Raw genomic sequence first — 26,192 nt, 5'->3', positions numbered from 1 at the left:
CAGCTGGGTGCATGGGGCATGGTGGCGCTAGTGGCATGTGCGTGTTCATGGAGTGTGGTTGAGTCATGCGATAGCTTGGGGTGGTTGCGTGCATGATTGTGAGTTTGGTTGTGGATGACGTTCCCCCCATGTGAGGTGAGTTGTTTGTGTACTCACCCGGCTCTCGGAGTCCTTCTACTCCGTCCACTGCCACCACCGGCAGTATGGCCATCACCCTCTCCTCCCAGGGATGGTATTGTACGCGTCTGCGGGGCGGCCCTCCTCCAGTGATGTTGGCCTGGTTGTGGTCGTCGGTCATTTTGGCTCGGACCCTCCTCCGCAGATCGTACCACCTGGCTTGGCATTCATGCCTGGTCCGTCTGGTGGACGCAACAGCATTCACAGCATCGACAATCGTCTGCCACATGGCTGTTTTTTCGTAAATGCTGGTCTGTCTGACCAATGTTCCAAAGAGGTGTGGCTCGACTCGGATTTCGTCGACAAGGACCTCCAACTCTTGGCTAGTGAACTTTGGATTCTTGTTAGTGGGCATGGTGAGGGGTGTGGGTGTGGATGGTTGTGGGGGGTGTGGGTGTGGATGGTTGTGGGTGTGTGGGTGTGGTTGTGGTTGTGCAGGTGTGTGTGTGAATGTGATGAGGGGGTGTTTGTGAAGGTGGGTGTGTGAAGGTGTGCAAGTGTAAGGTGTAGTAAAGGTTCAAGTATGGTGCTGTGGGTTGTCTGTGGGGTCTGGCAGCAGTGAGTCTGTTGCAAAGGCTCATGGTTTGTGTCTGTGGGCCCTTTTTATTGGTCCATTGGTGGGTGTGGCTGAACTTTGGGTGGGTGTGTTATAAGGAGTGGTTGTGTTTTGGGCCTCTGTTTTGGAGTTTGGCAGTTGCAGGTCAGTGAATGTGTTGTATTTGTGCTTGTTGAACATGTTTTGTGGCTTTGTGCGATTCGAATAGAGTATTCTTGTGTTGTTTTGCTTTGTCCTGGTTGTGTACGTGTGTTTTTAGCGTGTGTACGGTGTGTACATCGGCCATTTTGTTGTTCAGTGCTGTCCTTGTCTCTGGCTTGGTACGACTCGTACATGCGCGATGCTGGGTGAAGGTGCTGGTGTTGGGGCCTGGGGTGCGCTCCGTACTTAGACTGTTGGGGTCGGGGTACGCTCAATACATACGCGGGTGGGGGTACGGGTCGTACATACACGGTTGGGGTGGGGGTACGCTCCATACATACGCGGGTGAGGGTACGGGCCGGACATGCACGCTTGGGGTGGGGGTACGGGCCGTACATACACGGTTGGGGTGGGGGTACGCTCCATACATACGCGGGTGAGGGTACAGGTCGTACATACACGGTTGGGGTGGGGGTACGCTCCATACATACGGGGGTGAGGGTACGGGTCCTACATACACGGTTGGGGTGGGGGTACGGGCTGTACATACACTGTTGGGGTGGGGGTACGCTCCATACATACGCGGGTGCGGGTACGGGCGGACATGCACGGTTGGGGTGGGGGTACGGGCCGTACATGCACGGTTGGGGTGGGGGTACGCTCCATACATACGCGGGTGAGGGTACGGGTCGTACATACACGGTTGGGGTGGGGGTATGCTCCATACATACGCGGGTGAGGGTACGGGTCATACATACACGGTTGGGGTGTGGGTACGCTCCATACATACGTGGGTGAGGGTACAGGCCGTACATACACGGTTGTGGTGGGGGTACGCTCCATACATACGCGGGTGGAGGTACGGGCCGTACCTACGGGGGTGTACATACACGGGTGTACATTCACGGGTGGGGGCATGTCTCGTACATACACGGGTGTACATACACGGGTGGGGGTTCGACTCGTACGTACACGGGTGTACATACACGGGTGGGGATTCGACTCGTACATAGGAGGGCTGGGGGGGTGGTTGGGCGCATACATACGGGGCCTGGGGGGAGTGTTGGGCACGTATGCGGGCACATGTCTCCATGGTTGCTATGGGAGTTCGGTGCGGACGGTGTTTTTTCCATCCGGTTGTAACATCGGACGCACGGAATGGATCGTACTTGCGCAGTCGGACTACACTTTTCACATTTGTACGGTAACTCGTCCGAGGATGTGTCGGACACATTTTCCGACCCGAGGACGTGTGGGGAATTATTCCCAATGCGATTCGTATGGACTTTTTCCCATGCGAATCGTACTTGGCAGTTTGTACGGCACTTGTACGATTCGTACGGTAAAAAGACCGGATACGAGTCGTACGGGGATCGTAATCGGCACCTTAGTCATTCCCACAGATTAATTTCGCAGTAGTAATCTCTCTCAATAACTCCTGGGCTTCCTCTAAGCGTGAAAGCATATGACATTTTCCTCTAACCAACACCCTTAGCTTAGATTGCTGTGTGATGGATGACTGAGCGCCCTGTGCTTTAAATAGATACAAAAGCTTGACAAACTCTTTACGTCTGCGCGCCGCCCCTGCAGACATATCTGGAAAGATCCGACATTTAGTCCCCTCGTTAATAGAAAACTGTCTCTGCTGAATCGCTTTAGCCAGAATGTTCTTTTTTATTCTGTAGTCAGCAAAGTTGGTCAAAATTGTACGAGGGTACTTAGAATTAGGGATAGGGTGAGCAGGAACCCGATGTGCTCTAGTTAATGTCAAATCTACAGTGAAATCAGGGAGCACTTTTTGCTTAATGAATGTTTCCACCAGTAGAAGGGTGTTTGTCCCCTCACTCCCCTCCGGCACTCCAACAATCCAAAGATTAGAGCAGCGTAAATGGTTTTCCAATTCTTCGAGCTTGTTTTCAAGGATAATCTTATCTGCCGTCACTGAGTTGATTTTCTGGATTGTGGAGCTCATCTGATCCCCCAGGTAAGTTATCCTTGACTCCGCTTCTTGGAGTCTTGCGGGAATACCTGCAATTGATTCTTCAATTTTTTCCAACCGAAGATGGAGTGTGGCTATCTCATGCTCCTGGGACTTTTTCATATCCCGGATCTCATCCAATATGAGATTAAGTAAAGTTTTAATTTCAATCTGTTGCGAGTTGGCTCCAGTAGATGGGAATTCAGAGTTCTCTTGTAAGTTCTTATTCTCTAAATTGATTGTTTGACCTAGTAATTCCGAGCCCTTCTCCATTGTTGCATGGGATTTTTCCTGAGACTGCGACCAGCTCTCTAACTGTTGTTTTGAGATGTTTTCTACAGCAGATGATCGATTAGGGGGCAAATGCTGATCTGATGAGACCAACGGACATGCCTGGCAGTGTAACCAGCTTCCCTCCTCTGAATGAGCAGGTGCCGAGAGTTCCAGAGCTAAGGTTGGAGCTTGGAAAGGTGGAGATATATGTAGCATCCCAAGAGAAGTATTTGCTGCGTCTTCTTCTGGTGTCACTGGCAGAGCTGTACTTAGATGTGGCGAACTTTAAACAGCTATAGATTGAGTGCTCATTTTCTTAAATAGTGGGAAATCTTTACAATTCTTCGGCTCCACCTTTTTAGGTCTCGCCTAGACAGCGCTTGCGCTGTCTCTCCGAGACATGCAGTATACACTTTAGTGTGGAAGCTTCGTGGAAGCTCCGCCCACTCTCAATGCTGCCTTCCAATTGGTTTACAACTTGTTAGTCCCGCCTCATGACGATTATGTCGTCATTTGTATCCTTCCAAGGCTACTGCCCCCTTTACTCACCGCACTTTCTTCTGGCGCAGGGCCTAACCACAACCACGCGCACGCGATGACGTGGTCTCTTCCTGGCCGGCTTTACCGAAGGCAGCATCACGTGATCCGCGTTCACCAGCACCCGCAGCAGCTGAAACGGCCAGATGACGTGGTCTCTTCCTGCCTCATTAAACACTCCCCCCAGCACTATTTTCTTCCATGTCTTGTCCCCTCCCCGCCGCCCCCCCACCCACGCAGTCCGTAACTTCTCGGAACCCCCTAGCTGTAATGGGAGACAGGTGCCCAGGAGCAGCAGCAGAAACACTGGCGGCTGCCACTCGACGTGCAATGAGGAAAGCAAAACCGGGCGGGCCTCCAGGATGCAACAGGAGCAGCCTGCCTGGGGCCAAGAAGAATCGATCGGGGCAGCTCGCGTTGGGAGACTGGCTGCCTTTCCGACATACACAGAGGTGCCTACAAGCTCTTGCAGGCAGGAGGGCTTGCCGACTGAACACCAAGCTCTTTGATGACGAAAACGAAACGCAGGCTAGCCGGAAGGAGTTATTATTAAAATCATGTACTACAGTTTAGCCGCCAACAGTGGCCTAGATAATTGCAGCTGATGCGAATCCATCTTTCCGTGCGCCTGCATTGTAACGATAACGCACATATCTCTCAATGACTGAGAAATGTTTCAGTGTCGACCCGTTAGCTCAGTTGGTTAGAGCTTACTGCTTATAGCATCAAGGTCACGGGTTCGATCCCTTATTGACCAAAATTACTCATGAAAATAAAAAGTCAATAAGTTTATTCTTTTATTTAAGTGGGCTTTGATGTTTTTACCAGGAGGGGTGCTGAAATTGCCATTTATTTGCCAACGTCCTTCCGTGATAACTTCCGCCCCCATGTCTTGTCCCCTCCCCGCCGCCCAAACCCCCCACGCAGTCCGTAACTTCTCGGAACCCCCTAGCTGTAATGGGAGACAGGTGCCCAGGAGCAGCAGCAGAAACACCGGCGGCTGCCACTCGACGTGCAATGAGGAAAGCAAAACCGGGCGGGCCTCCCGGATGCAACAGGAGCAGCCTGCCTGGGGCCAAGAAGAATCGATCGGGGCAGCTCGCGTTGGGAGACTGGCTGCCTTTCCGACATACACAGAGGTGCCTACAAGCTCTTGCAGGCAGGAGGGCTTGCCGACTGAACACCAAGCTCTTTGATGACGAAAACGAAACGCAGGCTAGCCGGAAGGAGTTATTATTAAAATCATGTACTACAGTTTAGCCGCCAACAGTGGCCTATATAATTGCAGCTGATGCGAATCCATCTTTCCGTGCGCCTGCATTGTAACGATAACGCACATATCTCTCAATGACTGAGAAATGTTTCAGTGTCGACCCGTTAGCTCAGTTGGTTAGAGCTTCCTGCTTATAGCATCAAGGTCACAGGTTCAATCCCTTATTGAACAAAATTACTCATCATGAAAATAAAAAGTCATTAAGTTTATTCTTTGATTTAAGTGGGCTTTGATGTTTTTACCAGGAGGGGTGCTGAAATTGCCATTTATTTGCCAATGTCCTTCCGTGATAACTTCCGCCCCCATGTCTTGTCCCCTCCCCGCCGCCCCCCCCCCACGCAGTCCGTAACTTCTCGGAACCCCCTAGCTGTAATGGGAGACAGGTGCCCAGGAGCAGCAGCAGAAACACCGGCGGCTGCCACTCGACGTGCAATGAGGAAAGCAAAACCGGGCGGGCCTCCCGGATGCAACAGGAGCAGCCTGCCTGGGGCCAAGAAGAATCGATCGGGGCAGCTCGCGTTGGGAGACTGGCTGCCTTTCCGACATACACAGAGGTGCCTACAAGCTCTTGCGGGCAGGAGGGCTTGCAGACTGAACACCAAGGTCTTTGATGACGAAAACGAAACGCAGGCTAGCCGGAAGGAGTTATTATTAAAATCATGTACTACAGTTTAGCCGCCAACAGTGGCCTAGATAATTGCAGCTGATGCGAATCCATCTTTCCCTGCGCCTGCATTAGAACGATAACGCACATATCTCTCAATGACTGACAAATGTTTCGGTGTAGACCAGTTAGCTCAGTTGGTTAGAGCTTTCTGCTAATAGCCTGAAGTTCACAGGTTCGATCCCCGGATCAACTGAAATTACCCATCATTAAAATAAAAAGTCATTACGTTTATCCTTTTATTTAAGTAGGCTTTGATGTTTTTACCAGGAGAGGTGCTGAAATTGCAATTTATTTGCCAACCTCCTTCCGTCCCCATGTTTTGTGACTGTAATTAAAAATGTACATCGTCGGTAGATTGAACGATGGCAGGACGGGGGAAGGACGCGATCCAATGTCCTGAGCACATTTGCAATGTTTGGCAAAGGGGCCCATCCCTTGTATGGGTCTTTTGGAGGGGTTGCTTCTTATCATTCACTTAATAACTCCTATTAAAGTTTGAGCGCCGGACTCTGATGCGATTGTATCTGCGGTTGCAGGTGGTTGGTTTAGCTCAGGGGCACCCATCAAAGGAAAGGATTGTGTCATGCCAGTCTTTGAGTTCCTGCTTGTAGCCTATAACACATAATCATGGCATCCTGCGCCACTTTCGAGGGGGCCGAGCGCTTATTAAAGCTTGTCTAGCCGGGCTAAGCTTCACCTAAAAAGAATACAGGCATGTGCGTAAGGGGTTCCTATACAGCAATAGGATACGAAGGATGGGAACATTGGACACACTGGGGTCCCATAGAGAGTAGTTGGAGTGTGGGCGTTACTTAGGACACATGATAGAAAGTTAGGCTGATGTGCAGACTGGCACACTCACAAAATAAATGTCCTCGCAACCCCGTAGTGCAATTAAACATAGAGAAATGTGCCCACAGTCGCCTGATCCAGTGAGTCAGTAGCAATAGTCGCAGCCTCGCAGGGTTTTCTTTTCAATCGGGTTCATTGGCGCTGCAAGTAGCCGGAGCTGAGGGCTCTATGTAACATGTTCCTTTTTGATTTCAATTGGGCACGTAGAGCCTACAGGGCACAGCGGGGGGTGTATGTGGGCAAAACCTAGTGCTCTTAGACGACACCGTAGGCGGATTGGGAAGTTTAGACGCTGCACGCGCAACGGTTTGCCTGCGCTATATTGCGAGTGGGCAGTCATTCAAAAGGTCGGCACTGCCCGGGGGTAGGACTTCTTTGGAATGGTGAATAAATATGTGTCAGTGAAAACATCTGATATTTTTCACATACATAGCAGCAGATTCTCAAGTAGTTTCTTGCAAATAATCCGTAGTTCACTCGCTACTGTTTTTTCCCTTTTATTCTGTTCTGTTTGTTTTCACCATTTACAAAAAAGGCACAAGTATTTAGAGAGCCTATTTCACGCTCATAAAAGTCGAAATGATCCATTTAAATACCACCAGCAAACCTAGTTTATGGCTGTGTCTGCTTATGTTTTTGAAGGTTTTCAATGCTCCCACGTTAGTCTGCGCTGGTGGTTCTGGGGAATAAAGCATTCACTTTAGGAATATGTATTTAATGGCATGGTCACAGGTTGAACCCCTTTGACTCCACTCAGCCTTTAGGAGGGGTGTGGCATAACAAACAAAGCTGCTGACTGGAGTCCTGGAGACCCGGCTTCGAGCCTCGGCATAGGCCCCCAGGAAAGTTTGCTGGTGTTATTAAATATTTGCCAGGCCAGTCAGGTGCTGCTGCACCCCTCCCCCCACCAGCACGTTCCTGAACGGCACCTGCCTGTGCTGCCCATGGAGGTTGGCAGTGCAGCATGGCTTTTCATCCTGCAGGGCCTGTACACTCGGTCGGATAAGACCGTATTAGGCATGTGCAAGCAGGTGTCTGTTGCACCCCATGACATTTGAAAAGCACCGGCCTGTGTTTCCCATGTGGTCAGTGCAACCCCGCCTTTCATCATACGGTTCGCTGGATTAGAAAGCTTTATTATTCGTGGGAAAGCAGCGCAGCTCAGCCTTTCATCCTTCAAGGGTCTGTGCAAATTGCCGGATAAAGCAAGTTGTCATTGTGGGTGTGTGGGCAGGTGCCCATGACACGCCCTCATGGGTACACAGTACCTAATTATGTTAACAAGATGGGGCATAACTTTACCTGCCGATTGTAGGATGATAAACCAGGTTCGAGTCCCCTCATAGGCTCAACATCCGGTGACTCCGGGCCCCAGGCCCATCGCAAGTGGAGTCGGCAGTGAAGATATTTTGAAATACAGTGCATGCACTCCACAGCAATGCCAATCGGTCTCGCCATTGGGATCTTATATGTATTTAGCTGTACAGCAAATAAGCAGAGGGGGAGCTAGACACTCAGCATTTTAGCTGATGTCTGCAGAGGGCTTCTGCTGCCTCAAAAAGCGCCATCCTTATTCATACGCAGTTACCCTGACTTCTAGTGCGGAAGTGATTCAGCACCCACGCTAATCGGCTGCATAGCTAAATACATATAATATCCTAATGGCGAGACCGATTGGCATTGCCAATGCTTGTTTATCCCTGGCGTGGGTTCGCTGGTCTGTCCCTTCTCACCTTTATTAGATCCATCCATCACAGGAGTGGGGTCTTATCCCCTTTGCTGTAACTCGGATTGTGGTTCAAACAGATCTTCAGCCAAACTCTCGGAACTTGAGTCTAGTCCTGAAATACTTACTGCGCTTGGGGCTTTAGCCGAAGTTAGTGTCCCCTTTGCTTGCAATAAACGTTTCCTTGCTTTCAGTCCAGTTGCTGCATCAACTTTGGCTACAACATTTACTTGTTTCAGATGTCTTCCTATCTTATTTTAATTTTCTTAAGTCCTGGGACTGTTTGGCAGAATACCTGGGTCTTTGCTCCCTGCAGGAAGCAGACCAAAAAAAAATTCCCCTAGGCTGGCCTCAAGCTATCCCGTGTGAAGGCTTGTGAAGGTTATTATAATTTTACTGAATCCAGCACCGCACTGCCGCTTCAGCTCCTCTTACTGCTCTTATTCCTTACAATTAGCAACTTCCCAGGGGAACGTCAGTGTTTTCTATATTAATGCTTTAAACAACCTTGCCAATTACCTTAAGCCGTAAGCTACAGTATTTTTCCCAGAGCTGCGCAGTATTCCTGACGCTCTTACCGCTGGTGACAGTTGCAGCTTTATCACCATGAGCCATGAACCTGCAACCTGCAGCTTTCCGCTTTCCTCCTCACTTAATAATTCCTTGGTGCCCGACAATCGGCAATCAGCACACAGTCTCGTAATCACACAGTCTCGTAATCCCACAGTCAATGTTTTTTCAGTGGCTCACAGCGAAATCTAATGCCGCACTGGAATTATCCCCTGTTCTCGCCGTTTATCCACATTTCAGATTTAGTTTCTGCCGAGAGTCTTGGTAGTGAGTCTCGGAGGCAGCTTTGGGCTTTCGGCTTTTGGCGGCTCCGTGTTCTCAAGCGGTCACCATTACAGAGTTCACTGCAGTCTTTCGCTGTGGTGGGTGGATCATCGATCGATTACACAAATAACGTCATTAATTATGAATTAAATACTTTTTAATAAATAAAAATATAAATATTAATTACTTAGAATTAAATTACTTCCCACATTCTACCCCTATAAACCCCACAACACATTCCTAAAATTAAGCAAAAATATTTTCACAATTAAAATATTAAACGATCAAATAAATAATTAATATTAATTAACAATGAATACTTCATTAATTAAAATTAAATTACTTCCCACCCTGTACCCCTATGAACCCCACAACCCACACATAAAATGTACATTAAAAAAATATTTACACTATTAACATAAATTAATATCACTTAATTTATGAATATGAATTAACAATTGATTATTAATTAATTACAATTAAATTACTTCCCACCCTATACCCCTATAAACACCATAACCCACACATAAAATTAAAATTATATATTTTTTCACTATTAACATAATTAATTAGTAGTTAAATAAATATTAATGAAAAATTAATTATTAATTTATTATAATTAAATTTCTTCCCACCCTGTGCCCCTAAAAACCCACAACTCGCTACAGTACTAAACATAACATAATTTAATCACATTTAATTTAATAACTATTAAAAAAGTTACACATACATTCAAAAACATAAACAATAATTATACAAAAAAATTACATCATATACATTTAAAATATATGCCAAAATACATAACAATAATTTAAAAAACAATTATATTTTTGTAAACAATATTAATAACATTGATATTTCAAAAATTGATATTACGTACATTCAAATCGATGTTGTCGACAACGATATTCTTGCTGATGATAATTCCATGCCACAATATCTTTGACTCAATATTTTTGCAAGTACATCATTTGTACTCAATATTTTGTCCCAGCACCTTCTGTGAGACCATGCAAAACCACGCAGAGGGGCTTTGTGTTGCCTCATCGATTTGATTGAGAGGCCTGCGCCACCGGAGCGAAAAAAATAAAGTCATGCTCCAGCGGTGCAGGCTTCTTGTAAATAAGCTATAAGTTTCATTTTGGATTCCTTAGGCCTGTAATCTACATAGGAAGTGCAAACAGTGTTATGTCTAACATCAGACTCAGTGTGACTGGAAAATTACTATAACCTAAAAAGAAGTGAGGCTTCAAAACATATCAATGATTATAAGCCAGTAATCCTGTCAATTTGGACAGCCAACATGGATATTCTGTTTGTGGCGGACAATTCTATTGCTGTAGATCAATACATCACTTAATATATAACAAAGTCAGAAAAGACAGAAATGAATAATGTATGGGATAAGATAGCAGCAGAGAAGTTTTTAAGTACAAAGCTTTACAGATGTTCTCACACAGATACATTTGATCTTGTGAAGCTTGTGACAAGCTCTGTTCTTCTAGCTTATATGTGAAGTCTAAATCAATAATTTGGGCCTATCATCAACAAAGAAATGTGTGTTGAAATAATTTTCTGAAATTGAGTATCTTGGTCAGTTTGATCCAGAAGGTGCTGAGCTACTTAAAACGAATATGATGGACATTTATTACCCTAAAGGGAGTGTCCATCTAGAAAACCTTTGTTTGTATGAAGCACTGCAGTATTGTACATACAGAAATTAAATAGATAAAAATTACTTAACAAGGAAAGTTTCGGGTGACTGACTGTAATGACGGTTAGTGAGACATTCAAAACCAAGTCTCATTAATCATTGTAAACTACTATGCTAATCAAACATGTGTAAAAATGGCAGAATAATTTTGCAACAAAATCTGAACATCAAGGCGGGATTAGTGAATGGTGTAATGGGGAATGAGATAGACTTCATTACATTTCCCAATAGAACAGTGCACGAATATATTTTAATTTAATTTGATCATATTGAAGAAGGAAAGAAAATGGAAGGTACACTGCTAAATTTCTATTAGTAAAAGACCTCTATGTGAGAAGACAACAGTTTCCTCTGTGTTTGGCCCATGCTGTCACCATTCACAATTCTCAAGTATTAAATTTGGATGCATCAATGATAAATATGTCACACAGTGTTCAAAGAAATGATATCTTATGTTGCTTTATCACGGGTTAGGTCATTGTCAGGATTGTACCTTCTTCAGTTTGATGAAAGCAAAGTCAATGCTGACTCATCATGTGTGACAGAATACAAACATTTGAGAGGGCTGTATGCACCTCATCTGAGCTTATATCCCATTGTTGAGAAACATTCAAGTTACAGAAAGCAAAAAACTGCAGACATATACTTACAGGTATTCTGCTTTGGACTATACCAGTTGTTAAAGGCTGTTTCATTTGTTATAGTCCGTTGAGTGTGGTCAGCTCAATAACACTGGTTCAGGGCCTAGAACAACTAGTATAGTCCTTAGTAGTGGGCTGGAAACCATAGAAATACATCTTTTCCCCAAACACTACAACATTCACCCATCATCCAACAGAAAGCCCTTACTGCAAAAGTTAGTCCTTCTCCACAATCTACAATGCACAGCTGGTTTCTAAGAGTGACCAGTCTGTAGAAAGGTGAGTTTCTTCCTACACTCTAATATGTATCGTTACTTCATAAGGCTTAGATTTTACCACTGAGCACCACTTGCTGACATTGAACAGTACACACCTATCATTCAGGGGCAGAGTATAAGCAGATAAGGTAATCTTTCACCGCACCCTATTATGCTTACATATCTCTGAATAGAGAGGTTTCAGTGGGCAGTGTGTTCCTTTCCTATACACTATCATGCAAAAGCATTCTCTATGGAAGAAATGTGTGTAGACAAGATTCCTTTTTTCCCTATCCTAGTATGTTCACCGTGGCAGTAAGATATTAATTTAGGTTTAAAACCCTAGAAATTCACTTAAAACAACTAAAGGTTACCTTGGGGAGAAATGTGATACCCTACAAACGATGGTTATTACCCTCGATACATGTGTCAATGAAAACCAAGTCATGTCACATTTGGAGGATGTCTGAAGAGTAGATCAGTCTATGTATAACCATCAGACAATAAATAGGTCTTAGCCTAGAACCCAGTACCTACCGGCACCCTTCTTGATATATATTCATTATCCAAAATAGACATTTCAGGAGAGAGGCTGGTTGGTAGCCAAATTCTACTACTCACACCTGTCACCCAAGGGAGAGGTCAGTACCTCCCCATACTCTATTACACTCATCTGACATCACAAAGGGAAGTCTCAGGTAAGGAGGCAGTTTATCCCCACTGCCTACTTTGCACAATGAAATGAAGGCGCTTGTGAGAAGTTCACAAATGTTTCAACTTCACAAATATAAAGAGAATAGTGCTGTTTTGGTACAGCTACTCCCAAAACAATCCCAACAGGTGTTTAACATCTCATAAAAAAGGGAGTTGTAAAAGAAAATGTTAAAATAATGGTGATCATATAGGTTATCTGCTATAAGAGGTTTTATTTTCTATTTTTGAAGTTTTCAATTTTTCCAACAATGTTTTGATTTATTTTGTTGTTTACTGATATTGCTGTGAAAAACAAAAAACAGACATCTTCACAAAGAAGATGTGGAGGAAAACAGGAAATATAAACCTGTAAGTAAAGCAAAATTGATATTAAAAAAATCTACTGTTATGGTGGGCATATGTGTGTCTGAGCGAGGTTATCTCAAGAATTTCTGGTCATTGCAGAGACAAAACAAATTGTCCCACTAAGTTGACTGTAGGGCACCTTATTCCCATGAGTAGGGTTGCAGTCTACCTCCGTAGCCTGAACCTCTGGAAGTACTAGATCTCCAGGCTGTGCAGTTGCTGTAGCACTTGTGCCAGATGATGACTCAACACTTTCACGAAATATTTTTGGCACAACTTACATGTCACAGTCCTTGATGAGACTTTTTTTTAGCTCCTTTAGGAATTGTAAAAATATCCCCAAACCATAGATTCCTTGGTGGCCTTTGGAGGTTCAGATGAATTAAATGGTCTTGCCTCCTGATCTGTTTCACTAGAAGAAGACATGATTTTGGACAGTTTTTCTCCAGAAAAAAAACTATCCTCTAAAAAATTAAATGAGATACCAAGACCAGCAGTAGATGGGAGCACACCCAAAAGATTTCCCCAAATGAGGAAAGTAGAATGGGTACTTACAACAATAATATAAGATATTAATATTCACCAAAGAAATGTCTTATAGAGGAATGTCTTCGCTCTCGTGGTCCTCTCGTGAGTCACTCATGAGATGCTTGCTGGTTTGTAAAAATTTAGAAAAAGTTATTGTAGGTTTGTAATATTGTTAAGTATACTTCCTCTACGTCTGTTTCACATAAATAGTAGGATCCTATTTCCTTCAGCATTTCTATTACATGTTATTGTAAGCTCCTTTGCCTAAGTAAAGTCTTGTGAGCCATCCACAAGACTGAAACAGAAAGTTCTGCCTCTCAGACTGCATGTGGGGATTGTGTACCTCTCATGAGCCTCTCGTGAGTCATTGATTGTAATCAAATGGAAATAAATGTAATATAGATACTTCAATCAATGCCTTCTTCAATATTTACATTAAATAAACATACAAATAAAGAAGAACCTGTGTATACAACACTATAAAATTGAATTAATAAATGTACGATCCCGCAAGCCTCTTGTGAGAGGCTTGCGAGCAACCTGTGAGAGTAGAGACACACCCAGGAAAAAAAATTTGATTGATTAAAACTAGTGCCATACATTATTAAAGAGAGTGGTCACACTTCTGTTCTCATTTCGGAGCAGCTGTATCAACCAGCGAAACACCCCAAGCAATCCATTGCATGGCAGTTCTCCACAATGACACCTGAAGGGAAAAGGTTTCTTTCAAGCATGTTAAATGCAAATTATGCCGTAAGCAGTTCAGTAGGGGCATACGACAACAGGATAGTATAGGAAAAACAGGAATGTTGCACCACCTAATGACAATGCATACCCAGCATCTAGCCCTTGCAGAGAGATGCAGAGGAGTGCGGAGCTAGATGCCTTATCAGGTGCCTCTCCGATTGTGACAAATCAGGCTACAAAGAACCTAGCCTCCTTGAATAAAGTGTTTTTCTGTTGTCTTTGCAAGACAATCATTTTCTCTTTGGACTAAAATGCAGCAGCCCATGACAAGTTGGAAGAAGAGCACAAATGCCCTTCTAGGCATTTGCTTTTTCAGATGAAAAAATTATCTACTTACCCAGCAAAAAAGAGCTTCATTTAAGTATGCAGGATTATTATCCACTTGCCCAGAAAGCACCTGAGCAGGTACAGTGTCCCCAGGTTGCAAAGATGTTGAAGCTCCTAAGGACCTGTCCATTTCTGTAGCACGAGCCAACTCTGCATGAGCTAACTACTGTGAATGCATTGATCTTGAATGCCTCCATATTCCAGTAGTGCCCTTGCAATACTGTTTCCTAGTCCCCCTACTAAACTCCTTATTACAAAGTTTGCAGGTTACAAACTAAGCAGACACTTTCTTCCCTCCCGCTCTCATTTCAAAGAATTGCCAAACAAGAGATTCTTTGGCAGGTTGAGAAGGTTAAGGTGGAAGACCTCCTCTGTCTTCTCATCGGAGTCAGATAAATATATTGTACACTCCTAAAAAAAATTGATTTTCTCTAATGAAACACAAGCACTTAGCACGGTCTGCCCAAACCAAAACACAATTGAAGCACAAAGAATGGAATATTCCTTTTGCATGTTTTGACATTGATATGAACCAATCATAATGTGTAACTTCAGTTATGTCTTTAGACCTCTAGCAAGTAGCAAGTAGCTCACGAGTTTCTTGCTGGATCGTAAAAAATATATAATTGAAAGTGGGAAATATTATAACACATAATCAATGTTTGTTAGTTTACCAAAATCCCTAATGTCATGCATGGTGTGTAATTCAGACAGAAAGTACAGCCGCCTCAGACTCCATGTAGGGAATTGTGTGCTTTACCCTTGTGATTTGCTCGCATGAGTCACTCTTATAAAAAAATAAAATGAACATAATGTATATGTTTAAAGAACACCCTTATTATACATCAGTATTAAACACTAAGGGGCCAATTACGATGTCGATCGGAAAGCCTCCGGCTTGCGGTCCGAATGCCCAAATACGATGTCGAAGGTCAGAACGTAAACCAGCTGGTCATTCGGACTTGGTTTTGACCAGCTCTCGGAGTCTTCCAGCCGGTCGGAACCACACCATAATTCGTTATGGACGGCGTTTCCGCCATCGGGATTATGATGTTGGTTTCCCACAGCCTTTCAGTGACACAGAAAGGTGCTCAGAAGGTGACTTTGGGGGCTTCTAGTAGGGCCTCCTTGTCTCAGTGGTCTATGGTCAGTAGCCGAGGGGGTACATAGGGTACCCCCTGAAAAGCCTTGCACTGTGTGGCAGACACCATGGAGTCCCTGCCAACGGGGGCAGAGTTTTACACACACTCCCATTTCTCTATAGGAGCCTGTATTACAGCCAGTTTACGGCCGTGATTCATGCTTTCATAGAGAACAGTGGGAATCCGACCGAACAGTGTTCGGTCGCATCGTAATCAGGCGGTCGGATCCTCCGACCTCAGGTCGGTTGGTCCCAAGTATGAGACGGTGCGAGTCGGAGGCAACTCCGACTGACATTGTAACAAGCCCCTAAGTCAAACCGAAAATGACAACTCCATTCAACACTATAAAAACGAAATGAACGACTCTATGTTCTCGTGAGTTTCCCACTGTGCGACTCTCACAAGAGTAATGCTACACCCATAAAAATAACCTCTCTGATGTAAAAACACCTACACAGCCCTTGAACAATCTTCCATTAAATTATTAATGAACTTGGTGAGAAGATGTCTTAATGTGACACTGACAAGGGCTGAGAAGATGGACAACGTTAACAGAAATTTTGTCTATTACACTTAGTCATCATTTATCACATAGATTTCACCAAACAACACACTCTTGTCTGTTATGTTAAAATAGAAAGCCATTCTCTTTGGAAGTGATTTGCGCAGACAGGATACACTCTTTAGTATTCAAACCATATATACATTGAAAAAGAATAATTAATTTACCTTAAAAGAACTGAAATTAAAGTAACATCATAGTTTGGTGTGATAAAAAAATCTGCTTTCTTTTAAAAAAAACATTAGAAATTCACTTAGCTAACTATAACTTGCGCCCCCACCATGCACGGCTTTTGATCTCACATATTTCATTGCTAATGACATGTTCTAGGACATCATTTATGACATCACTAATGACATATAAAATGACAGCATGTATCACAAGTTGGAAGGACACACCAGGGCTTAAATCCCATGGTTAGTGCTACAAGGAAGGAATTGGTGGATGTTACATGTTTTGCCTTTAAAAGTGGTATAGGTTTGGTAATATTTCTGCCTCTACAGGTCTTGGTTCTTTATCACTGAACAAATCACGATGAGCCCAAGAGGGGGGGAATCGAGTTCTCAGGATGTAGAAGAGAGAGTCGCAGTTGATAAATGACCTTAACATACTCCACCCAGATGGGCTGAATCAGGACGAAGAACTGAGTATCCACTTATACAATGATTAACACTGTGCTACTCTGTCTGTTTTTATGCTACAGTTTTTATGTCCCACAGTTTTTCCTGAACATATGTGCAGAATCCAGCCTCTTATGTACATATCTATGCTATAGGGTGGTTATGTGCTTCTTTCTGTACAAATCTCAGTTCATTGTGTGTGTTTTTTTATGGAGAAAAAATTAAGGACATGGCATACACCTTCATCGAATGAGACCCCTAGTCTTTTCTTCGTCTACCATCATGGTGTTTCTTTCACTTCTCTGATAAGACTTGGTTTAACTTTTTTCACATCTTATTAGCGCATTATGTTTTCTATTGAACTTTGCATGACTGTTAAAAGACCTTGTGTTTTTGTGTGCACACACTTAGCTGATGTATTTTCATACTGGAGAGAGAACAAGCGAGGAACTTTGACGCGAAGGAGCGGTCATGCCGGGAACTGGACAGAAGGAAAGACTGTAAAGGAATTTACCAGTAAGATTGTGGAGACATTGGAGGTAAACATAAAAAGAGACAAGGTGTACATGGCCTCAAAAAGTCCACACTGCAGCAAGTACCGGTTGAGAACAACCGTATGAAAGGGAAAATGGAATCTCAAGTATTAGATGTCCTACACGAAAAATAGTTCCGCCCTGATGAAGACCTTCTCTTTAAAAAACTCTAGGGTCCACCTATTGTGAAGGCTGAAACGCGTTGGCTACTACATCATATGAGGTCAAGAAGAGTAAATAAGGACTAGAATTTATGCCAAACAATTAAGGCACCCTTGAGCTGAAAGAATAAGCCCAAACCAGAAGTCTCTGACCCCTATAGGACCTATGGACAAACCGGTTATTGAGGATAAAGAAATACATTTCCCTAAATTAGATCAAAATAAGTAGGACCACAAGAGTTCTTAAAGGAACATTATTTTTTGTAAAGTGATTGGATTTGTAATAATTTTTTGACTGCAAAGATATATGTGTATTTATGTGAAAAAAATGTCTATTGTAATGTTTGTCTCTATATATGTTAGTATTGTAAATATTGATATTACTTTGATATAAAGAAAACAACCAGGGTTAGCTCAAAAGAGAGTTGACAATAGGAACCTTAAGTGTAAAAAAGTATTGAAAAAAAGTTGCAAAATAAGGTAACCCAGAGTTCAATAATAAAGCTTCTGTGGTACAAAGTAAAAATTTGAATCTATGGTTTCTGAGGCAAAACTTTGCTTAAAATATATATTCATAGTCATACCTGTAGCACCCATAAATTGAGGTTCACCCATGTCATGGACACCTGGATGCACCTTTGTGCACCTTGTCAATGCACTATGTGGGACATTCCCCCTTCTGTTCTTACATCTGCAGATATGGGTCTTGGTGTCTACAGACATTCCAGCACCCCATAAGACACTTGTTGGGATCCAGGTTCCCCCCTTTCCACCCCGGTCTTCTCCCCTCCCCCTCTTGTTGGTTTCAGTCTGTGTCTTCTACCACCACATTGCATCTCCTACTGCACCACAGTGGGCCTTTGTAGCTATACTGAGCACCTTCTGGACATTGCTACACCTGCTCACAATGAGCATTCCATGGACACCGATGAACCTTACCCTGACGTCTACCTCCAAACTTAAGGTCTCGCCTCCACCACCAGGGGTCACCTACACCTCACTCTACATGGACCATTGTGGTCCACCCATACTCACTGTAGTACATGAGCTGTGTATTTTACAGTGTATTTTTAAGTCCTGATGTCTTCCCTAAGATTTTTATCTCTCCTCCACCGTCATGAGTCAACAACACCTCTCCCCCATACGGCACATTGGGGTCCAACTGTGCTCACTATAGTACATCTGCCGTGTGTATTGTGTGGCATACATTTTGGCCTATTGCACAGTACACACAGATGCTGCACTTCACTTGATACTGCACGGCAGTCAACCCACTGAACATGGTTATTTGTCAATTTGATACGCTTCATGTGGCTTATCTACGGATACTTTGTCACCTTGCATAACCTGCAGGCTGGAGTCACACTACTTTTCCCAAGTTGCACAGTTATGTGCTCCCATAGGGTTGTGCTGTCTTGAGCGTCCTGATCATATTGGTTGTATCCAAACACTTTTCCTGAAGGCAGCCTCTATACACACATTGGGTTGCCTGTATTTTCAAAACAAAAGAGTGTCCCTCACGTATCACTTATTCTAATGCACTATTCAACAGTCTGAGATTATTACACTTTCATAACCATACTGCATTCATTCCAATAAAGCACTGGACTTTACTATATGTAAAGATGTCTCATTTATTACAATATGGAAAATACATATTCTGTAAGGACACTATAATATTATACTAAAACAACACCAATGTTTTTTTTTATATATTTGTTGCAAATAGACTTTCTTCTGGAAAGATTCTAATCTATGTACCATCAAAATTATAAACACAATTCATATATTTCCAAAGTTGATTTCACCATAAAAACACAGGGATGGCACGTTAAGCTTGTACAATAATTTCACCATAAAGATACACAAAAATATCCCAATAAAGATCTAAAGTTGTTTACGCATCATTTCAGTGGATGAAGCTTGATAAACACCACCTTTTTGAGGACAAAAAACTTTTTGAAAACCGAAATCCTCTTTATAAAATTTAAAATATCTACAATTATATTAAAATGGGCATATTCACATATGAAAGTTCAGTGTTACTAGAGTCATTCACACTAGCTGTCACCCCATACTCACCCTATCATCCCCTGGTATTTAAAAAAAAGAATTTCAAAACGTTTAATCTATTTTTACACTAGGGTCTAGGGATTGGGTCAGAGATACTAATTCTCTTGAATCCCCTCTATTACCTGTGATTACTTTCTGGTTTTAGTATCAACCATATCTGTAAAGCTAATATTACAAATTCATTATTAGTTTATAACTTCGTTGCTCAAATAGTGACAGACATTGTTACCTGCACCCTGCTGTTTTTAAACCACATGCTATTGTTCCAATTAAACGAAGAAGGTTTTGAGGTGTGTTAGATTCAAATAAATGTATATATATAGAACCAAATTAAGGCCCATTATTAATAATAAACCATATAATATACACAAGTCCCAGCTTTGTATTAAATTACCTTATATGTAGATCATTGTTACACCACTAATTAGAACTTCGTTTATTAGTTTCCCATTAGTTCCTCCACCTAATTTCTTGTAGGAAGAAACACTATTGTGGGATAAATATGTAGATTCAATATTAGTCTCATATCCCTCACGTTCTTATTTTTCATATATATGCCTAAAGTGCCTTTATAGTCTTACCAATATAGGGCTCTTATGTTTCTTTAAATACGGAGTTCCTGTTCAATATACTTTGTTTGGGTAGGTCCACTCCTACAAGTACTCAGTGATAGAGCAATACAGGTACACTTCATGTGCCTTTCTGGCGTTGTTTAACAATAATATAAAAATATTATTAAAAAGGGACACATTTAATTGAATCTGATTTAGTCCATACATCAATCAAGGCTTAAGCCCCTACATTATTTATTGTTTTGCTTCAATGTGAACGAAGAGAGAGATATCTTCACTGCTCTCTACTTAATAAGCAGTATATTTGACTAATGGTCCTTTTCACTTTATTCTCACAGTAACATTTCATGTTATATATTTTTTAGAGTAAACTTAATACCCATTTATTATTTAAAGTATTCAAAGCCTTTCTTTCTTAATGTATTAAACAATTCAATTCCCTCTAAAATTGGCCCTAATTATAGGTTATTTTTATGTATGCAGCCCGGTAAATCTATATCGCAAATTATTCATGCTCAAATCGTTATAAGCTCTCTTCGATTAAGAATTTAAAATATCCCCAATCAACCTCAATATTATAAGAGGTCTTACAAGGTACCCATTTTCTGGGTCAACACTGATATCAGTACCAGATCCGCTTCAATATAGACCCTCAGTGATATACAACTTGCTCGCTTAAACTCACCTTTAAAATTTCAAGCATTCCTGTCACGGCGATCGAATATTTCTTTTCCTTTTTTTTTTTAAAACGTCATGGTGGTAGTCCTCCTTTTATTTCTGCTTCACATACTACATATAGGGCACCCTTTGTCATACTGCGCTGCCCTGTCAGAGTCAGGCACAGATTAATCAGATATGTTACCTCGTAAATTAACTTTATCGCTTGTTTTGGAGTATTATATACTATTATTCATGGATACAAGGTGATTTCAATCAAAACAGTTTGTTTTCAGTTTAAGTTAACCACTCTCCTTGTTTAGATAGACATTGTAACGGCAGACCTCTTTTTATTTCTACATATCTTGCTACGTGTAGAACATCATTTATAACAATGTTAATTAAATCTTGTATCAAAAGATAAAATTTACATCTTAAATCAAGCGTAGAAAATCACATTCTTAAATAGAGATACACGGTGATATACATGAGAAATGTGTGCCTGATCATAACAGGGCAGTGACCACTGATGTTCTGTAGTGGAGACGGAGTTCCAGGTACATACATTGCTATGTTAGCATAAGCGTCTTAGACTTAAAACGCCATCTTGCCACTTTTGCTGCTTTTGCACACGACACTGCAGGTAGCTGTTATTATAAGAAAAATGCTTGCATGCTTTTATTTCGCATGAGAACGGTCTGTTGTTCACATCCCTAGAAATGCACCGCGACCTTGGTCTGAACACTGTGTGCAGAAGCCGTCAGGGCCAAATAACAATGTATGCTTTTGAATTCATGTTGATTGGCCCACGCTCTAGCCATAACACGCGTACAGCTGCAAATATCTGAAACTCAAGTGCCTTTAATATTGCAGTTTGCATGCATGATTCAGACACTTTGGAGAAGACCTTTTCCAGATACAGAGCAAAGCTGATCCTGTGATGTGATTCACCTAAGCTGATATTTACGGTATGGGGTTCCCCATTCAAACCTAGAGACCTTTTCTTAGTTTAATAATACTAGCTTACTAGTGAAGGGAGGGTGGTTGTATTCCACTATCATTTGTAATATGATTTCTCCCTTCATTTTCTATGGTATTGTAACAATGCTGATGGTTTTATTTTTAATTATATGTCTGCTTATGTTAGCCAAAGTACTGCATCTTAGGGCACGTAGTTAAAAATAAACATTTTAAACTTTACTGTGTCTTTGATTACTCTTGTTGTGGACTGATATGAGAATAATAACGAACAGGTGTTTCTGATTCCCACCATTCCTGAGAGTACTCTAAGTCGCTTGTTCTGGGTTGTCTAATCATTGATAGCTTCGAGATGATACGGAGAACGAATGAGACACTGATGCTAGTCGGATAGGGGTTCTGGGTACTGAGGTGAGCTTTTTGGTACACCTCTATTCACTGAGGTCCTGGTTTCCTGCGCATAGTTCTGTGCATGAGCAGAATCCCTGCAACATGGCGCACCTAACGTTTGGTCTTATGATTTGAGATGCCTTAGTAGTGCTTATATTAGTCCACAACGCCCTCGCTCTTGTTTCCGGATAGCGGGAGTGGCGGTTTTAACCGACCTAATAGTTTCTCTATAGGTTGAATCAAGCTTGTCAATTAAAAAGGTTTTTTATTTTTTGAACCCTTTTTGTGCTACTGTTATAATAGATTGTTTTTCTTCTCTGTGTCCTTATGGCTGAAGTCGCTATTGCGGCTCATAGTCACGTGCCTCTCCGGCGTATGTTTGTAGTGAGTGCCAATGCGTCATATCCCTATGAGTTGTTTTACTCTTGGGTTACCTTGCCGGCGGTGAATGCGGACGATGGTACGTTTCACTCTTACACTCCTACGGCAGTCCCAGCGAATTATACGCCCTATAGGACGCAGGAGATTCCTGTTTCCGCTTGGCAGCATCATATTTGGTTTAATGGCGCCCTCCCCCACACAGTTACACCAGTTCGTTTGGGCCCTTTGTCCATTCCAGGGGCCACGTGCCCGGTACTGGCCGGATTTACACCTCATCCTCGTTATTTACATGCCACGGTGGATGAGTGACGTCAATTACATACAGCCCTGATTACAGTACATCGGGCTTTGGTGCAATACGTTTCACGCAATGTGCAGGTAGGGGCACCAGTTGTTGCGGGGCAACCAGCTGGCCAGGCCGGGATTACTATTAGTCCCGTCATGGTTAATTTGGTAATGGGCAAGCGCCCCCAGAATAAGGACGATTTGCCTTATTGGCTTGCTGCAAAATTTGACCAGCTGGAAGCATTATTTCTGAACTGTACTCCTGTGAAGAAACACAGGATACTCACCATTAGTTTGCAGAAAGACTTAGTCCCAGAGGTGGCCGATTGAGATAACTGGGGTAAGGTTTTTGCGGTGGTCTACTCAAAGTGCTTCGGCACCCCGTCTATGGCCGTACTGCCTTCCGTGATCAAACGCGTTCAAGATCAACACAGTCCGGTGGCAGCAGTCGAGTTGGGAATGAGGCTTGTCTGTGTGTTCGACGTAGTTGCCACTCTCATGCTTGGTAACGTCAAGGGAGATGCGGTTCACTTTCAAGTGTCGAATGCTCTGCGCCTCGTCGACGACATCGATAAACCCCGGGAGTTGCATAAAATAATTGCGGAGGCATATAGAACCACAGGCCGCAGTAGTTTAGGGGTTAAGCCTTCTGTTCAGACCACAGTGGTGCAACAGCAAACTAAGATGGTTTCGTATTTTAAAGTTGAACGTCCAGCTTTTCCCACACAAAATTGGAAAGCTAAGAAACAAGGAAAGCAGCAACAGAAACAGGGTTCTCGTCCCGCGTCGCCTGTACAGATGACTAGTGAGCGCACATATGATTTGCGCGATCGCACTAGAATTAGGTCACCTGATAGATTTCAGGTTACTGAACAACGTTCTCCTCGTTCTTCACAGGAAACATCGGTCTCGCAGTCCGGTGGAGGAGAACGTGGCAAAGGTCGGGGTGCCCAACAGGGACGTAAGCAGCCCCGTCAGCCTGAAGGTAAAGGCAAGCTGGACGAATTTGCAGGCCAACGACCCCCGTTTCAGAAGAAGAAAGTTGCTGCACTAACAGCGAAGTATGCCACAGATTGTGAGAATGCAGCTTCGGAACCTGACATGGGCACTAACGCTGCTCGACAGCGCAGCGGAGGTTACATTAGTGCGGCAAGCACTGCATCCATATCTGGAGGCGACAGCAATTGACACGTTCGTTACTGTAGAAACTGCTGATACTAGAGTGGCCCCCCCGACAGACTATATGACATTGTCCTTTTAATAGAAGGTGACATACAACGTACCATAAAAGGGATTTTTGGGGAGAATCTGACATCTACATATGACATTCTGTTGGCAGAGGCGGACTGGCCCCCAGCTTTAGTTTTGGCCGCCCCTAGAGGGGAGGAGGTAATCCTCCCATCCTTCGTGCACACTGTGGCGAAGGATCAGGCTCAGAACTTACACGTGATAACCACACTAACTTGGTGATAAGAATTGTGCCCGGTGCAGTGGGTTTCACATACTTAACGTTCAATGAGGGCGACACAGTTCCCATTGCTTACAAATCACACCTGTACACTTCGGCTGTACACTTCGGCTGAAATGCGCTTTTCCACTGTCGAGAAAGTTTTGACTGCAGTACAGATGGCAATTCTGAAGGAGAGAGCGTTGTCACAAGGGAAACGCATGTTGGTAGTCACACCGTATCCTGCTCTAGAGGCAGTGACGAAAGCCAGTGTACCTAATTCTAAAGCTTTGCATCCACGTTGGATACAATGGGCCACTTCCTTGACATCGCCGGATGTCACCTACATCTTTGAAGCCTCATTGCAGACTCAGGAGTATTTGCAGTATGAATTCGTTCATCCAGCCCCTCTGTCTTTGCGCCCGCTTGAGGATTACCATTGTGTCATTTACACTGACAGTTCGGCGCAACCGGCAACAGAATCAAACCATGCATATTCAGCTGCCTACGCAATTGTGGCTGGTTCTTTCGTGAATGGTGAATTCAAGTCTGATGTCGTGCATACACAGTCGTTGGGTGATTTTACCGCCCAGTTGGCAGAGCACGTGCTCTGGTGCTTGCACTGGAGTTTGCTGATCCACGAGTTACAACTCTTATAGTGAGTGACTCATTTTACTGTGTTCAGTCTTTTAACGGCAATTTATTCTTTTGGTCTCAAAATGAATATCGAGATTCCAAGGGTAGCACAATCATGCATAAAATGCTTTGGGTTCGAGTTGCAGAACTTAAACAGAATCTGCCTCTCGTGAATGTAATTCATACTCTTGGGCACCAGCGAGTTGGTGTCCACGCTGTCGGAAACAGCTTAGCTGATGAGGCAGCGAAAACAGCAGTGGCAACATATCTAGTAGCAGCAGTTACAAGATCCAAAAGTAAGATTGATGATGACATCTTGGCAGCAATTGCTGCAACCGAGAAGGGTAGTAATTACCCGAGAGGTTTCCCTTCTAAGTACTCTTATCATTTAAGTCCTGATAAAGTCCCTTATGTGAGAATTAACGATGTTGGTGACAGATTTATTCCCAACGCGGACTGCAGACTTTCCTTGATAACAGCGGCTCACGAGGGCATGGCGTCTGCGCCTGCCGGCGTTTCAGCGACTGTTACTCTCTTACAACAAGGTTACTGGTGGCGCGGGGTTGTATAAACAGACTAGAGCCTATGTTCTTAATTGTGACATCTGTCGGCAGATTAAACCTTCAACTGCTGCGCGCCCACCACAAACACAGTTGTACATATCTAATAAACCACTTGGGTGTGTTTATTTAGATCACTGCAGTCCTTTCTCCTCTGATACTGCGTATGAATACATCTTAGTTGTAGTGGATTCATGCACACGCTTTCTTTGGGTATGGCCGCAACGGAGTGCTGATGCTCAAACTGTCATCAGGGATTTGCGTGTCATTGTGGGAATTTTCGCATGTGGTAACCTTCATTCTGACCAAGGTCCTGCGTTCGCCTCTAAGGCGTACAAAGAAGCCATGAGATCTTTGGGGGTCTAAGTCAAATTTTCGTCTCCATACCGGCCTGAGGACAATAGTGTTGTGGAACGAATGAACCGTGACTTAAATCAATCCCTGACAGCTAGGGTTTTAGGCACTGGCAGGAACTGGTTAGCTCATCTGTATAACGTTCAACGTGGATTTAATAATCTCCCTAGAAGGTCTCTGGGTGGGCGGACCCCATACGAAATGCTCTTTGGCATAAAGATGTTTGTTCCGGACCTTGATGGCTTAGACATGGCGGCGTCGGCCGCACCCTTTGATGTAGATGATCACTGTGCTGTATTACAGAATCTACAAGAGACCGGAGACAGTCTTGCAAAGGTACACTTGCCCTCCACGACTGATGCGGTGCTTCAGATTCCGGTATTCGGCTGGCTACCTCGAGTTGGTGACCTGGTCCGTGAGAAGGTGGAGAACAAGAAGGAGTTCGGCCCCTCTTATCGTGCTCCAGTACCAGTGCTTGGCGTGCAGGGTACACGAACAGTCATTTTACCTCCACTTCCTGGTCGCAACGATAACAGGTACATCTCCATTGACAA

Source organism: Triturus cristatus, chromosome 6 (genome assembly GCF_964204655.1).
Source record: "Triturus cristatus chromosome 6, aTriCri1.1, whole genome shotgun sequence".
Taxonomy (NCBI): Eukaryota; Metazoa; Chordata; class Amphibia; order Caudata; family Salamandridae; genus Triturus; species Triturus cristatus.
Note: the sequence above shows the minus strand (reverse complement) of the source record.